The sequence below is a fragment of the Oncorhynchus nerka genome, linkage group LG18, assembly GCF_034236695.1.
Source record: "Oncorhynchus nerka isolate Pitt River linkage group LG18, Oner_Uvic_2.0, whole genome shotgun sequence".
Classification (NCBI taxonomy): Eukaryota; Metazoa; Chordata; class Actinopteri; order Salmoniformes; family Salmonidae; genus Oncorhynchus; species Oncorhynchus nerka.
The window spans coordinates 13,578,607-13,592,082 of record NC_088413.1 but is presented as its reverse complement, the minus strand read 5'-3'; the positions used below and the strand labels follow the sequence as shown (position 1 = coordinate 13,592,082).

At 40.8% G+C, this 13,476-nt stretch overlaps 33 non-coding genes across 33 annotated transcripts; all 33 read right to left on the bottom strand.

The window, feature by feature from the left end:
* trnaq-uug (transfer RNA glutamine (anticodon UUG)) lies at positions 1-71 on the bottom strand. The gene has a single exon. It is a non-coding gene; the product is annotated as a tRNA-Gln (tRNA).
* A 467-nt stretch (positions 72-538) lies between these two features.
* trnaq-cug (transfer RNA glutamine (anticodon CUG)) lies at positions 539-610 on the bottom strand. The gene has a single exon. It is a non-coding gene; the product is annotated as a tRNA-Gln (tRNA).
* A 114-nt stretch (positions 611-724) lies between these two features.
* Positions 725-796, bottom strand: trnaq-uug (transfer RNA glutamine (anticodon UUG)). The gene has a single exon. It is a non-coding gene; the product is annotated as a tRNA-Gln (tRNA).
* Positions 797-1,975: 1,179 nt separating this feature from the next.
* On the bottom strand, positions 1,976-2,047 carry trnaq-cug (transfer RNA glutamine (anticodon CUG)). The gene has a single exon. It is a non-coding gene; the product is annotated as a tRNA-Gln (tRNA).
* Positions 2,048-2,159: 112 nt separating this feature from the next.
* Positions 2,160-2,231, bottom strand: trnaq-uug (transfer RNA glutamine (anticodon UUG)). The gene has a single exon. It is a non-coding gene; the product is annotated as a tRNA-Gln (tRNA).
* A 471-nt stretch (positions 2,232-2,702) lies between these two features.
* Positions 2,703-2,773, bottom strand: trnaq-cug (transfer RNA glutamine (anticodon CUG)). The gene has a single exon. It is a non-coding gene; the product is annotated as a tRNA-Gln (tRNA).
* A 114-nt stretch (positions 2,774-2,887) lies between these two features.
* trnaq-uug (transfer RNA glutamine (anticodon UUG)) lies at positions 2,888-2,959 on the bottom strand. Its single transcript has one exon. It is a non-coding gene; the product is annotated as a tRNA-Gln (tRNA).
* Positions 2,960-4,087: 1,128 nt separating this feature from the next.
* On the bottom strand, positions 4,088-4,159 carry trnaq-cug (transfer RNA glutamine (anticodon CUG)). The gene has a single exon. It is a non-coding gene; the product is annotated as a tRNA-Gln (tRNA).
* Positions 4,160-4,272: 113 nt separating this feature from the next.
* On the bottom strand, positions 4,273-4,344 carry trnaq-uug (transfer RNA glutamine (anticodon UUG)). The gene has a single exon. It is a non-coding gene; the product is annotated as a tRNA-Gln (tRNA).
* A 467-nt stretch (positions 4,345-4,811) lies between these two features.
* trnaq-cug (transfer RNA glutamine (anticodon CUG)) lies at positions 4,812-4,883 on the bottom strand. The gene has a single exon. It is a non-coding gene; the product is annotated as a tRNA-Gln (tRNA).
* Positions 4,884-4,996: 113 nt separating this feature from the next.
* Positions 4,997-5,068, bottom strand: trnaq-uug (transfer RNA glutamine (anticodon UUG)). Its single transcript has one exon. It is a non-coding gene; the product is annotated as a tRNA-Gln (tRNA).
* Positions 5,069-5,535: 467 nt separating this feature from the next.
* trnaq-uug (transfer RNA glutamine (anticodon UUG)) lies at positions 5,536-5,607 on the bottom strand. The gene has a single exon. It is a non-coding gene; the product is annotated as a tRNA-Gln (tRNA).
* Positions 5,608-6,074: 467 nt separating this feature from the next.
* Positions 6,075-6,146, bottom strand: trnaq-cug (transfer RNA glutamine (anticodon CUG)). Its single transcript has one exon. It is a non-coding gene; the product is annotated as a tRNA-Gln (tRNA).
* A 113-nt stretch (positions 6,147-6,259) lies between these two features.
* On the bottom strand, positions 6,260-6,331 carry trnaq-uug (transfer RNA glutamine (anticodon UUG)). The gene has a single exon. It is a non-coding gene; the product is annotated as a tRNA-Gln (tRNA).
* A 467-nt stretch (positions 6,332-6,798) lies between these two features.
* Positions 6,799-6,870, bottom strand: trnaq-cug (transfer RNA glutamine (anticodon CUG)). Its single transcript has one exon. It is a non-coding gene; the product is annotated as a tRNA-Gln (tRNA).
* A 113-nt stretch (positions 6,871-6,983) lies between these two features.
* On the bottom strand, positions 6,984-7,055 carry trnaq-uug (transfer RNA glutamine (anticodon UUG)). Its single transcript has one exon. It is a non-coding gene; the product is annotated as a tRNA-Gln (tRNA).
* A 469-nt stretch (positions 7,056-7,524) lies between these two features.
* trnaq-cug (transfer RNA glutamine (anticodon CUG)) lies at positions 7,525-7,596 on the bottom strand. The gene has a single exon. It is a non-coding gene; the product is annotated as a tRNA-Gln (tRNA).
* Positions 7,597-7,709: 113 nt separating this feature from the next.
* On the bottom strand, positions 7,710-7,781 carry trnaq-uug (transfer RNA glutamine (anticodon UUG)). The gene has a single exon. It is a non-coding gene; the product is annotated as a tRNA-Gln (tRNA).
* A 469-nt stretch (positions 7,782-8,250) lies between these two features.
* trnaq-cug (transfer RNA glutamine (anticodon CUG)) lies at positions 8,251-8,322 on the bottom strand. Its single transcript has one exon. It is a non-coding gene; the product is annotated as a tRNA-Gln (tRNA).
* A 113-nt stretch (positions 8,323-8,435) lies between these two features.
* Positions 8,436-8,507, bottom strand: trnaq-uug (transfer RNA glutamine (anticodon UUG)). Its single transcript has one exon. It is a non-coding gene; the product is annotated as a tRNA-Gln (tRNA).
* A 467-nt stretch (positions 8,508-8,974) lies between these two features.
* trnaq-cug (transfer RNA glutamine (anticodon CUG)) lies at positions 8,975-9,046 on the bottom strand. Its single transcript has one exon. It is a non-coding gene; the product is annotated as a tRNA-Gln (tRNA).
* Positions 9,047-9,159: 113 nt separating this feature from the next.
* Positions 9,160-9,231, bottom strand: trnaq-uug (transfer RNA glutamine (anticodon UUG)). The gene has a single exon. It is a non-coding gene; the product is annotated as a tRNA-Gln (tRNA).
* Positions 9,232-9,698: 467 nt separating this feature from the next.
* Positions 9,699-9,770, bottom strand: trnaq-cug (transfer RNA glutamine (anticodon CUG)). The gene has a single exon. It is a non-coding gene; the product is annotated as a tRNA-Gln (tRNA).
* A 113-nt stretch (positions 9,771-9,883) lies between these two features.
* On the bottom strand, positions 9,884-9,955 carry trnaq-uug (transfer RNA glutamine (anticodon UUG)). Its single transcript has one exon. It is a non-coding gene; the product is annotated as a tRNA-Gln (tRNA).
* Positions 9,956-10,424: 469 nt separating this feature from the next.
* trnaq-cug (transfer RNA glutamine (anticodon CUG)) lies at positions 10,425-10,496 on the bottom strand. Its single transcript has one exon. It is a non-coding gene; the product is annotated as a tRNA-Gln (tRNA).
* A 113-nt stretch (positions 10,497-10,609) lies between these two features.
* trnaq-uug (transfer RNA glutamine (anticodon UUG)) lies at positions 10,610-10,681 on the bottom strand. Its single transcript has one exon. It is a non-coding gene; the product is annotated as a tRNA-Gln (tRNA).
* Positions 10,682-11,149: 468 nt separating this feature from the next.
* On the bottom strand, positions 11,150-11,221 carry trnaq-cug (transfer RNA glutamine (anticodon CUG)). The gene has a single exon. It is a non-coding gene; the product is annotated as a tRNA-Gln (tRNA).
* Positions 11,222-11,334: 113 nt separating this feature from the next.
* On the bottom strand, positions 11,335-11,406 carry trnaq-uug (transfer RNA glutamine (anticodon UUG)). The gene has a single exon. It is a non-coding gene; the product is annotated as a tRNA-Gln (tRNA).
* Positions 11,407-11,872: 466 nt separating this feature from the next.
* trnaq-cug (transfer RNA glutamine (anticodon CUG)) lies at positions 11,873-11,944 on the bottom strand. Its single transcript has one exon. It is a non-coding gene; the product is annotated as a tRNA-Gln (tRNA).
* A 114-nt stretch (positions 11,945-12,058) lies between these two features.
* On the bottom strand, positions 12,059-12,130 carry trnaq-uug (transfer RNA glutamine (anticodon UUG)). The gene has a single exon. It is a non-coding gene; the product is annotated as a tRNA-Gln (tRNA).
* A 469-nt stretch (positions 12,131-12,599) lies between these two features.
* On the bottom strand, positions 12,600-12,671 carry trnaq-cug (transfer RNA glutamine (anticodon CUG)). The gene has a single exon. It is a non-coding gene; the product is annotated as a tRNA-Gln (tRNA).
* A 122-nt stretch (positions 12,672-12,793) lies between these two features.
* Positions 12,794-12,865, bottom strand: trnaq-uug (transfer RNA glutamine (anticodon UUG)). Its single transcript has one exon. It is a non-coding gene; the product is annotated as a tRNA-Gln (tRNA).
* Positions 12,866-13,334: 469 nt separating this feature from the next.
* trnaq-cug (transfer RNA glutamine (anticodon CUG)) lies at positions 13,335-13,406 on the bottom strand. Its single transcript has one exon. It is a non-coding gene; the product is annotated as a tRNA-Gln (tRNA).
* Positions 13,407-13,476: the final 70 nt, after the last annotated feature.

Here is a 13,476-nt window from a genome sequence, read left to right as displayed (position 1 = left end):
GGTTCTACCGAGATTTGAACTCGGATCACTGGATTCAAAGTCCAGAGTGCTAACCATTACACCATAGAACCATATTCTAAAGCCACATGGAAATTGAAAAAAAAAAATCTGAGTTTAATTAGCAACAGCGGACTGTCGTTCCTTCACCTGTTGCAAATACTTTCAACTGACAACAATATTTGGACAGCTATATTCTAGTTCCACGAGGTAAATTAATTGACATGGTAGGATCGTCCAAGAGTTAAACTCGGATTGTAGGATTCAGAGTCCTGAGTGATAACCTTTACAGCATAGAACCCTGTACTCAATACTCTGTGACGGGTTCAGATTTTACTGTCCTTGGTTCACCGGAAAAACAGATAGAAACCTTTCTGGACAGAAACGGTATCAGCGTACCAGGCACTCATAGTATGCATTTACCGTAGGCTAGCCATTCGTGCGTAACAAGAATGCTTATCGACTCCCACCCACTTGTTTCTTTCACGCATAACTATTTTAAAGTTGACAGGGGAGGAGTGTGTCACTGCAAAATCAAGGTAGGTCCTACCGAGATTTGAACTCAGATCGCAGGATTCAGAGTCCTGAGTGCTAACCATTACACCATAGAACCCTATACAGAGTAGTTATTGTAGAGTTCCTTTTTCTTGTCATTTGTACACCGGATAAACAGCAGATTATGAGATTATTGGTTGGCCATGTGAATAATTCAGCACAAAAAATAGGAAGGTTCTACCGAGATTTGAACTCGGATCACTGGATTCAAAGTCCAGAGTGCTAACCATTACACCATAGAACCATATTCTAAAGCCACATGGAAATTGAAAAAAAAAAATCTGAGTTTAATTAGCAACAGCGGACTGTCGTTCCTTCACCTGTTGCAAATACTTTCAACTGACAACAATATTTGGACAGCTATATTCTAGTTCCACGAGGTAAATTAATTGACATGGTAGGATCGTCCAAGAGTTAAACTCGGATTGTAGGATTCAGAGTCCTGAGTGATAACCTTTACAGCATAGAACCCTGTACTCAATACTCTGTGACGGGTTCAGATTTTACTGTCCTTGGTTCACCGGAAAAACAGATAGAAACCTTTCTGGACAGAAACGGTATCAGCGTACCAGGCACTCATAGTATGCATTTACCGTAGGCTAGCCATTCGTGCGTAACAAGAATGCTTATCGACTCCCACCCACTTGTTTCTTTCACGCATAACTATTTTAAAGTTGACAGGGGAGGAGTGTGTCACTGCAAAATCAAGGTAGGTCCTACCGAGATTTGAACTCAAAAGGATTCAGAGTCCTGAGCGCTAACCATTACACCATAGAACCCTATACAGAGTAGTTATTGTAGAGTTCCTTTTTCTTGTCATTTGTACCGGATAAACAGCAGATTATGAGATTATTGGTTGGCCATGTGAATAATTCAGCTAGGAAGGTTCTACCGAGATTTGAACTCGGATCACTGGATTCAAAGTCCAGTGCTAACCATTACACCATAGAACCATATTCTAAAGCCACATGGAAATTGAAAAAAAAAAAAAATCTGAGTTTAATTAGCAACAGCGGACTGTCGTTCCTTCACCTGTTGCAAATACTTTCAACTGACAACAATATTTGGACAGCTATATTCTAGTTCCACGAGGTAAATTAATTGACATGGTAGGATCGTCCAAGAGTTAAACTCGGATTGTAGGATTCAGAGTCCTGAGTGATAACCTTTACAGCATAGAACCCTGTACTCAATACTCTGTGACGGGTTCAGATTTTACTGTCCTTGGTTCACCGGAAAAACAGATAGAAACCTTTCTGGACAGAAACGGTATCAGCGTACCAGGCACTCATAGTATGCATTTACCGTAGGCTAGCCATTCGTGCGTAACAAGAATGCTTATCGACTCCCACCCACTTGTTTCTTTCACGCATAACTATTTTAAAGTTGACAGGGGAGGAGTGTGTCACTGCAAAATCAAGGTAGGTCCTACCGAGATTTGAACTCGGATCGCAGGATTCAGAGTCCTGAGTGCTAACCATTACACCATAGAACCCTATACAGAGTAGTTATTGTAGAGTTCCTTTTTCTTGTCATTTGTACACGGATAAACAGCAGATTATGAGATTATTGGTTGGCCATGTGAATAATTCAGCACAAAAATAGGAAGGTTCTACCGAGATTTGAACTCGGATCACTGGATTCAAAGTCCAGAGTGCTAACCATTACACCATAGAACCATATTCTAAAGCCACATGGAAATTGAAAAAAAAAAAAAAATCTGAGTTTAATTAGCAACAGCGGACTGTCGTTCCTTCACCTGTTGCAAATACTTTCAACTGACAACAATATTTGGACAGCTATATTCTAGTTCCACGAGGTAAATTAATTGACATGGTAGGATCGTCCAAGAGTTAAACTTCGGATTGTAGGATTCAGAGTCCTGGTGATAACCTTTACAGCATAGAACCCTGTACTCAATACTCTGTGACGGGTTCAGATTTTACTGTCCTTGGTTCACCGGAAAAACAGATAGAAACCTTTCTGGACAGAAACGGTATCAGCGTACCAGGCACTCATAGTATGCATTTACCGTAGGCTAGCCATTCGTGCGTAACAAGAATGCTTATCGACTCCCACCCACTTGTTTCTTTCACGCATAACTATTTTAAAGTTGACAGGGGAGGAGTGTGTCACTGCAAAATCAAGGTAGGTCCTACCGAGATTTGAACTCGATCGCAGGATTCAGAGTCCTGAGTGCTAACCATTACACCATAGAACCCTATACAGAGTAGTTATTGTAGAGTTCCTTTTTCTTGTCATTTGTACACCGGATAAACAGCAGATTATGAGATTATTGGTTGGCCATGTGAATAATTCAGCACAAAAAATAGGAAGGTTCTACCGAGATTTGAACTCGGATCACTGGATTCAAAGTCCAGAGTGCTAACCATTACACCATAGAACCATATTCTAAAGCCACATGGAAATTGAAAAAAAAAAATCTGAGTTTAATTAGCAACAGCGGACTGTCGTTCCTTCACCTGTTGCAAATACTTTCAACTGACAACAATATTTGGACAGCTATATTCTAGTTCCACGAGGTAAATTAATTGACATGGTAGGATCGTCCAAGAGTTAAACTCGGATTGTAGGATTCAGAGTCCTGAGTGATAACCTTTACAGCATAGAACCCTGTACTCAATACTCTGTGACGGGTTCAGATTTTACTGTCCTTGGTTCACCGGAAAAACAGATAGAAACCTTTCTGGACAGAAACGGTATCAGCGTACCAGGCACTCATAGTATGCATTTACAGTAGGCTAGCCATTCGTGCGTAACAAGAATGCTTATCGACTCCCACCCACTTGTTTCTTTCACGCATAACTATTTTAAAGTTGACAGGGGAGGAGTGTGTCACTGCAAAATCAAGGTGCAAAAACTCGCAGGATTCAGAGTCTGAGTGCTAACCATTACACCATAGAACCCTATACAGAGTAGTTATTGTAGAGTTCCTTTTTCTTGTCATTTGTACACCGGATAAACAGCAGATTATGAGATTATTGGTTGGCCACATGTGAATTCAAAGTCCAGGATTCAAAGTGCTAACCATTACACCATAGAACCATATTCTAAAGCCACATGGAAATTGAAAAAAAAAAAAATCTGAGTTTAATTAGCAACAGCGGACTGTCGTTCCTTCACCTGTTGCAAATACTTTCAACTGACAACAATATTTGGACAGCTATATTCTAGTTCCACGAGGTAAATTAATTGACATGGTAGGATCGTCCAAGAGTTAAACTCGGATTGTAGGATTCAGAGTCCTGAGTGATAACCTTTACAGCATAGAACCCTGTACTCAATACTCTGTGACGGGTTCAGATTTTACTGTCCTTGGTTCACCGGAAAAACAGATAGAAACCTTTCTGGACAGAAACGGTATGAGCGTACCAGGCACTCATAGTATGCATTTACCGTAGGCTAGCCATTCGTGCGTAACAAGAATGCTTATCGACTCCCACCCACTTGTTTCTTTCACGCATAACTATTTTAAAGTTGACAGGGGAGGAGTGTGTCACTGCAAAATCAAGGTAGGTCCTACCGAGATTTGAACTCGGATCGCAGGATTCAGAGTCCTGAGTGCTAACCATTACACCATAGAACCCTATACAGAGTAGTTATTGTAGAGTTCCTTTTTCTTGTCATTTGTACACCGGATAAACAGCAGATTATGAGATTATTGGTTGGCCATGTGAATAATTCAGCACAAAAATAGGAAGGTTCTACCGAGATTTGAACTCGGATCACTGGATTCAAAGTCCAGAGTGCTAACCATTACACCATAGAACCATATTCTAAAGCCACATGGAAATTGAAAAAAAAAAATCTGAGTTTAATTAGCAACAGCGGACTGTCGTTCCTTCACCTGTTGCAAATACTTTCAACTGACAACAATATTTGGACAGCTATATTCTAGTTCCACGAGGTAAATTAATTGACATGGTAGGATCGTCCAAGAGTTAAACTCGGATTGTAGGATTCAGAGTCCTGAGTGATAACCTTTACAGCATAGAACCCTGTACTCAATACTCTGTGACGGGTTCAGATTTTACTGTCCTTGGTTCACCGGAAAAACAGATAGAAACCTTTCTGGACAGAAACGGTATCAGCGTACCAGGCACTCATAGTATGCATTTACCGTAGGCTAGCCATTCGTGCGTAACAAGAATGCTTATCGACTCCCACCCACTTGTTTCTTTCACGCATAACTATTTTAAAGTTGACAGGGGAGGAGTGTGTCACTGCAAAATCAAGGTAGGTCCTACCGAGATTTGAACTCGGATCGCAGGATTCAGAGTCCTGAGTGCTAACCATTACACCATAGAACCCTATACAGAGTAGTTATTGTAGAGTTCCTTTTTCTTGTCATTTGTACACCGGATAAACAGCAGATTATGAGATTATTGGTTGGCCATGTGAATAATTCAGCACAAAAATAGGAAGGTTCTACCGAGATTTGAACTCGGATCACTGGATTCAAAGTCCAGAGTGCTAACCATTACACCATAGAACCATATTCTAAAGCCACATGGAAATTGAAAAAAAAAAAATCTGAGTTTAATTAGCAACAGCGGACTGTCGTTCCTTCACCTGTTGCAAATACTTTCAACTGACAACAATATTTGGACAGCTATATTCTAGTTCCACGAGGTAAATTAATTGACATGGTAGGATCGTCCAAGAGTTAAACTCGGATTGTAGGATTCAGAGTCCTGAGTGTAACCTTTACAGCATAGAACCCTGTACTCAATACTCTGTGACGGGTTCAGATTTTACTGTCCTTGGTTCACCGGAAAAACAGATAGAAACCTTTCTGGACAGAAACGGTATCAGCGTACCAGGCACTCATAGTATGCATTTACCGTAGGCTAGCCATTCGTGCGTAACAAGAATGCTTATCGACTCCCACCCACTTGTTTCTTTCACGCATAACTATTTTAAAGTTGACAGGGGAGGAGTGTGTCACTGCAAAATCAAGGTAGGTCCTACCGAGATTTGAACTCGGATCGCAGGATTCAAAGTCCAGAGTGCTAACCATTACACCATAGAACCATATTCTAAAGCCACATGGAAATTGAAAAAAAAAAATCTGAGTTTAATTAGCAACAGCGGACTGTCGTTCCTTCACCTGTTGCAAATACTTTCAACTGACAACAATATTTGGACAGCTATATTCTAGTTCCACGAGGTAAATTAATTGACATGGTAGGATCGTCCAAGAGTTAAACTCGGATTGTAGGATTCAGAGTCCTGAGTGATAACCTTTACAGCATAGAACCCTGTACTCAATACTCTGTGACGGGTTCAGATTTTACTGTCCTTGGTTCACCGGAAAAACAGATAGAAACCTTTCTGGACAGAAACGGTATGAGCGTACCAGGCACTCATAGTATGCATTTACCGTAGGCTAGCCATTCGTGCGTAACAAGAATGCTTATCGACTCCCACCCACTTGTTTCTTTCACGCATAACTATTTTAAAGTTGACAGGGGAGGAGTGTGTCACTGCAAAATCAAGGTAGGTCCTACCGAGATTTGAACTCGGATCGCAGGATTCAGAGTCCTGAGTGCTAACCATTACACCATAGAACCCTATACAGAGTAGTTATTGTAGAGTTCCTTTTTCTTGTCATTTGTACACCGGATAAACAGCAGATTATGAGATTATTGGTTGGCCATGTGAATAATTCAGCACAAAAATAGGAAGGTTCTACCGAGATTTGAACTCGGATCACTGGATTCAAAGTCCAGAGTGCTAACCATTACACCATAGAACCATATTCTAAAGCCACATGGAAATTGAAAAAAAAAAATCTGAGTTTAATTAGCAACAGCGGACTGTCGTTCCTTCACCTGTTGCAAATACTTTCAACTGACAACAATATTTGGACAGCTATATTCTAGTTCCACGAGGTAAATTAATTGACATGGTAGGATCGTCCAAGAGTTAAACTCGGATTGTAGGATTCAGAGTCCTGAGTGATAACCTTTACAGCATAGAACCCTGTACTCAATACTCTGTGACGGGTTCAGATTTTACTGTCCTTGGTTCACCGGAAAAACAGATAGAAACCTTTCTGGACAGAAACGGTATCAGCGTACCAGGCACTCATAGTATGCATTTACCGTAGGCTAGCCATTCGTGCGTAACAAGAATGCTTATCGACTCCCACCCACTTGTTTCTTTCACGCATAACTATTTTAAAGTTGACAGGGGAGGAGTGTGTCACTGCAAAATCAAGGTAGGTCCTACCGAGATTTGAACTCGGATCGCAGGATTCAGAGTCCTGAGTGCTAACCATTACACCATAGAACCCTATACAGAGTAGTTATTGTAGAGTTCCTTTTTCTTGTCATTTGTACACCGGATAAACAGCAGATTATGAGATTATTGGTTGGCCATGTGAATAATTCAGCACAAAAATAGGAAGGTTCTACCGAGATTTGAACTCGGATCACTGGATTCAAAGTCCAGAGTGCTAACCATTACACCATAGAACCATATTCTAAAGCCACATGGAAATTGAAAAAAAAAAAAATCTGAGTTTAATTAGCAACAGCGGACTGTCGTTCCTTCACCTGTTGCAAATACTTTCAACTGACAACAATATTTGGACAGCTATATTCTAGTTCCACGAGGTAAATTAATTGACATGGTAGGATCGTCCAAGAGTTAAACTCGGATTGTAGGATTCAGAGTCCTGAGTGATAACCTTTACAGCATAGAACCCTGTACTCAATACTCTGTGACGGGTTCAGATTTTACTGTCCTTGGTTCACCGGAAAAACAGATAGAAACCTTTCTGGACAGAAACGGTATCAGCGTACCAGGCACTCATAGTATGCATTTACCGTAGGCTAGCCATTCGTGCGTAACAAGAATGCTTATCGACTCCCACCCACTTGTTTCTTTCACGCATAACTATTTTAAAGTTGACAGGGGAGGAGTGTGTCACTGCAAAATCAAGGTAGGTCCTACCGAGATTTGAACTCGGATCGCAGGATTCAGAGTCCTGAGTGCTAACCATTACACCATAGAACCCTATACAGAGTAGTTATTGTAGAGTTCCTTTTTCTTGTCATTTGTACACCGGATAAACAGCAGATTATGAGATTATTGGTTGGCCATGTGAATAATTCAGCACAAAAATAGGAAGGTTCTACCGAGATTTGAACTCGGATCACTGGATTCAAAGTCCAGAGTGCTAACCATTACACCATAGAACCATATTCTAAAGCCACATGGAAATTGAAAAAAAAAAAAATCTGAGTTTAATTAGCAACAGCGGACTGTCGTTCCTTCACCTGTTGCAAATACTTTCAACTGACAACAATATTTGGACAGCTATATTCTAGTTCCACGAGGTAAATTAATTGACATGGTAGGATCGTCCAAGAGTTAAACTCGGATTGTAGGATTCAGAGTCCTGAGTGATAACCTTTACAGCATAGAACCCTGTACTCAATACTCTGTGACGGGTTCAGATTTTACTGTCCTTGGTTCACCGGAAAAACAGATAGAAACCTTTCTGGACAGAAACGGTATCAGCGTACCAGGCACTCATAGTATGCATTTACCGTAGGCTAGCCATTCGTGCGTAACAAGAATGCTTATCGACTCCCACCCACTTGTTTCTTTCACGCATAACTATTTTAAAGTTGACAGGGGAGGAGTGTGTCACTGCAAAATCAAGGTAGGTCCTACCGAGATTTGAACTCGGATCGCAGGATTCAGAGTCCTGAGTGCTAACCATTACACCATAGAACCCTATACAGAGTAGTTATTGTAGAGTTCCTTTTTCTTGTCATTTGTACACCGGATAAACAGCAGATTATGAGATTATTGGTTGGCCATGTGAATAATTCAGCACAAAAATAGGAAGGTTCTACCGAGATTTGAACTCGGATCACTGGATTCAAAGTCCAGAGTGCTAACCATTACACCATAGAACCATATTCTAAAGCCACATGGAAATTGAAAAAAAAAAATCTGAGTTTAATTAGCAACAGCGGACTGTCGTTCCTTCACCTGTTGCAAATACTTTCAACTGACAACAATATTTGGACAGCTATATTCTAGTTCCACGAGGTAAATTAATTGACATGGTAGGATCGTCCAAGAGTTAAACTCGGATTGTAGGATTCAGAGTCCTGAGTGATAACCTTTACAGCATAGAACCCTGTACTCAATACTCTGTGACGGGTTCAGATTTTACTGTCCTTGGTTCACCGGAAAAACAGATAGAAACCTTTCTGGACAGAAACGGTATCAGCGTACCAGGCACTCATAGTATGCATTTACCGTAGGCTAGCCATTCGTGCGTAACAAGAATGCTTATCGACTCCCACCCACTTGTTTCTTTCACGCATAACTATTTTAAAGTTGACAGGGGAGGAGTGTGTCACTGCAAAATCAAGGTAGGTCCTACCGAGATTTGAACTCGGATCGCAGGATTCAGAGTCCTGAGTGCTAACCATTACACCATAGAACCCTATACAGAGTAGTTATTGTAGAGTTCCTTTTTCTTGTCATTTGTACACCGGATAAACAGCAGATTATGAGATTATTGGTTGGCCATGTGAATAATTCAGCACAAAAATAGGAAGGTTCTACCGAGATTTGAACTCGGATCACTGGATTCAAAGTCCAGAGTGCTAACCATTACACCATAGAACCATATTCTAAAGCCACATGGAAATTGAAAAAAAAAAATCTGAGTTTAATTAGCAACAGCGGACTGTCGTTCCTTCACCTGTTGCAAATACTTTCAACTGACAACAATATTTGGACAGCTATATTCTAGTTCCACGAGGTAAATTAATTGACATGGTAGGATCGTCCAAGAGTTAAACTCGGATTGTAGGATTCAGAGTCCTGAGTGATAACCTTTACAGCATAGAACCCTGTACTCAATACTCTGTGACGGGTTCAGATTTTACTGTCCTTGGTTCACCGGAAAAACAGATAGAAACCTTTCTGGACAGAAACGGTATCAGCGTACCAGGCACTCATAGTATGCATTTACCGTAGGCTAGCCATTCGTGCGTAACAAGAATGCTTATCGACTCCCACCCACTTGTTTCTTTCACGCATAACTATTTTAAAGTTGACAGGGGAGGAGTGTGTCACTGCAAAATCAAGGTAGGTCCTACCGAGATTTGAACTCGGATCGCAGGATTCAGAGTCCTGAGTGCTAACCATTACACCATAGAACCCTATACAGAGTAGTTATTGTAGAGTTCCTTTTTCTTGTCATTTGTACACCGGATAAACAGCAGATTATGAGATTATTGGTTGGCCATGTGAATAATTCAGCACAAAAATAGGAAGGTTCTACCGAGATTTGAACTCGGATCACTGGATTCAAAGTCCAGAGTGCTAACCATTACACCATAGAACCATATTCTAAAGCCACATGGAAATTGAAAAAAAAAAAAATCTGAGTTTAATTAGCAACAGCGGACTGTCGTTCCTTCACCTGTTGCAAATACTTTCAACTGACAACAATATTTGGACAGCTATATTCTAGTTCCACGAGGTAAATTAATTGACATGGTAGGATCGTCCAAGAGTTAAACTCGGATTGTAGGATTCAGAGTCCTGAGTGATAACCTTTACAGCATAGAACCCTGTACTCAATACTCTGTGACGGGTTCAGATTTTACTGTCCTTGGTTCACCGGAAAAACAGATAGAAACCTTTCTGGACAGAAACGGTATCAGCGTACCAGGCACTCATAGTATGCATTTACCGTAGGCTAGCCATTCGTGCGTAACAAGAATGCTTATCGACTCCCACCCACTTGTTTCTTTCACGCATAACTATTTTAAAGTTGACAGGGGAGGAGTGTGTCACTGCAAAATCAAGGTAGGTCCTACCGAGATTTGAACTCGGATCGCAGGATTCAGAGTCCTGAGTGCTAACCATTACACCATAGAACCCTATACAGAGTAGTTATTGTAGAGTTCCTTTTTCTTGTCATTTGTACACCGGATAAACAGCAGATTATGAGATTATTGGTTGGCCATGTGAATAATTCAGCACAAAAATAGGAAGGTTCTACCGAGATTTGAACTCGGATCACTGGATTCAAAGTCCAGAGTGCTAACCATTACACCATAGAACCATATTCTAAAGCCACATGGAAATTGAAAAAAAAAAAATCTGAGTTTAATTAGCAACAGCGGACTGTCGTTCCTTCACCTGTTGCAAATACTTTCAACTGACAACAATATTTGGACAGCTATATTCTAGTTCCACGAGGTAAATTAATTGACATGGTAGGATCGTCCAAGAGTTAAACTCGGATTGTAGGATTCAGAGTCCTGAGTGATAACCTTTACAGCATAGAACCCTGTACTCAATACTCTGTGACGGGTTCAGATTTTACTGTCCTTGGTTCACCGGAAAAACAGATAGAAACCTTTCTGGACAGAAACGGTATCAGCGTACCAGGCACTCATAGTATGCATTTACCGTAGGCTAGCCATTCGTGCGTAACAAGAATGCTTATCGACTCCCACCCACTTGTTTCTTTCACGCATAACTATTTTAAAGTTGACAGGGGAGGAGTGTGTCACTGCAAAATCAAGGTAGGTCCTACCGAGATTTGAACTCGGATCGCAGGATTCAGAGTCCTGAGTGCTAACCATTACACCATAGAACCCTATACAGAGTAGTTATTGTAGAGTTCCTTTTTCTTGTCATTTGTACACCGGATAAACAGCAGATTATGAGATTATTGGTTGGCCATGTGAATAATTCAGCACAAAAATAGGAAGGTTCTACCGAGATTTGAACTCGGATCACTGGATTCAAAGTCCAGAGTGCTAACCATTACACCATAGAACCATATTCTAAAGCCACATGGAAATTGAAAAAAAAAATCTGAGTTTAATTAGCAACAGCGGACTGTCGTTCCTTCACCTGTTGCAAATACTTTCAACTGACAACAATATTTGGACAGCTATATTCTAGTTCCACGAGGTAAATTAATTGACATGGTAGGATCGTCCAAGAGTTAAACTCGGATTGTAGGATTCAGAGTCCTGAGTGATAACCTTTACAGCATAGAACCCTGTACTCAATACTCTGTGACGGGTTCAGATTTTACTGTCCTTGGTTCACCGGAAAAACAGATAGAAACCTTTCTGGACAGAAACGGTATCAGCGTACCAGGCACTCATAGTATGCATTTACCGTAGGCTAGCCATTCGTGCGTAACAAGAATGCTTATCGACTCCCACCCACTTGTTTCTTTCACGCATAACTATTTTAAAGTTGACAGGGGAGGAGTGTGTCACTGCAAAATCAAGGTAGGTCCTACCGAGATTTGAACTCGGATCGCAGGATTCAGAGTCCTGAGTGCTAACCATTACACCATAGAACCCTATACAGAGTAGTTATTGTAGAGTTCCTTTTTCTTGTCATTTGTACACCGGATAAACAGCAGATTATGAGATTATTGGTTGGCCATGTGAATAATTCAGCACAAAAAATAGGAAGGTTCTACCGAGATTTGAACTCGGATCACTGGATTCAAAGTCCAGAGTGCTAACCATTACACCATAGAACCATATTCTAAAGCCACATGGAAATTGAAAAAAAAAAAAATCTGAGTTTAATTAGCAACAGCGGACTGTCGTTCCTTCACCTGTTGCAAATACTTTCAACTGACAACAATATTTGGACAGCTATATTCTAGTTCCACGAGGTAAATTAATTGACATGGTAGGATCGTCCAAGAGTTAAACTCGGATTGTAGGATTCAGAGTCCTGAGTGATAACCTTTACAGCATAGAACCCTGTACTCAATACTCTGTGACGGGTTCAGATTTTACTGTCCTTGGTTCACCGGAAAAACAGATAGAAACCTTTCTGGACAGAAACGGTATCAGCGTACCAGGCACTCATAGTATGCATTTACCGTAGGCTAGCCATTCGTGCGTAACAAGAATGCTTATCGACTCCCACCCACTTGTTTCTTTCACGCATAACTATTTTAAAGTTGACAGGGGAGGAGTGTGTCACTGCAAAATCAAGGTAGGTCCTACCGAGATTTGAACTCGGATCGCAGGATTCAGAGTCCTGAGTGCTAACCATTACACCATAGAACCCTATACAGAACCCTATACAGTAGTTATTGTAGAGTTCCTTTTTCTTGTCATTTGTACACGGATAAACAGCAGATTATGAGATTATTGGTTGGCCATGTGAATAATTCAGCACAAAAATAGGAAGGTTCTACCGAGATTTGAACTCGGATCACTGGATTCAAAGTCCAGAGTGCTAACCATTACACCATAGAACCATATTCTAAAGCCACATGGAAATTGAAAAAAAAAAAAATCTGAGTTTAATTAGCAACAGCGGACTGTCGTTCCTTCACCTGTTGCAAATACTTTCAACTGACAACAATATTTGGACAGCTATATTCTAGTTCCACGAGGTAAATTAATTGACATGGTAGGATCGTCCAAGAGTTAAACTCGGATTGTAGGATTCAGAGTCCTGAGTGATAACCTTTACAGCATAGAACCCTGTACTCAATACTCTGTGACGGGTTCAGATTTTACTGTCCTTGGTTCACCGGAAAAACAGATAGAAACCTTTCTGGACAGAAACGGTATCAGCGTACCAGGCACTCATAGTATGCATTTACCGTAGGCTAGCCATTCGTGCGTAACAAGAATGCTTATCGACTCCCACCCACTTGTTTCTTTCACGCATAACTATTTTAAAGTTGACAGGGGAGGAGTGTGTCACTGCAAAATCAAGGTAGGTCCTACCGAGATTTGAACTCGGATCGCAGGATTCAGAGTCCTGAGTGCTAACCATTACACCATAGAACCCTATACAGAGTAGTTATTGTAGAGTTCCTTTTTCTTGTCATTTGTACACCGGATAAACAGCAGATTATGA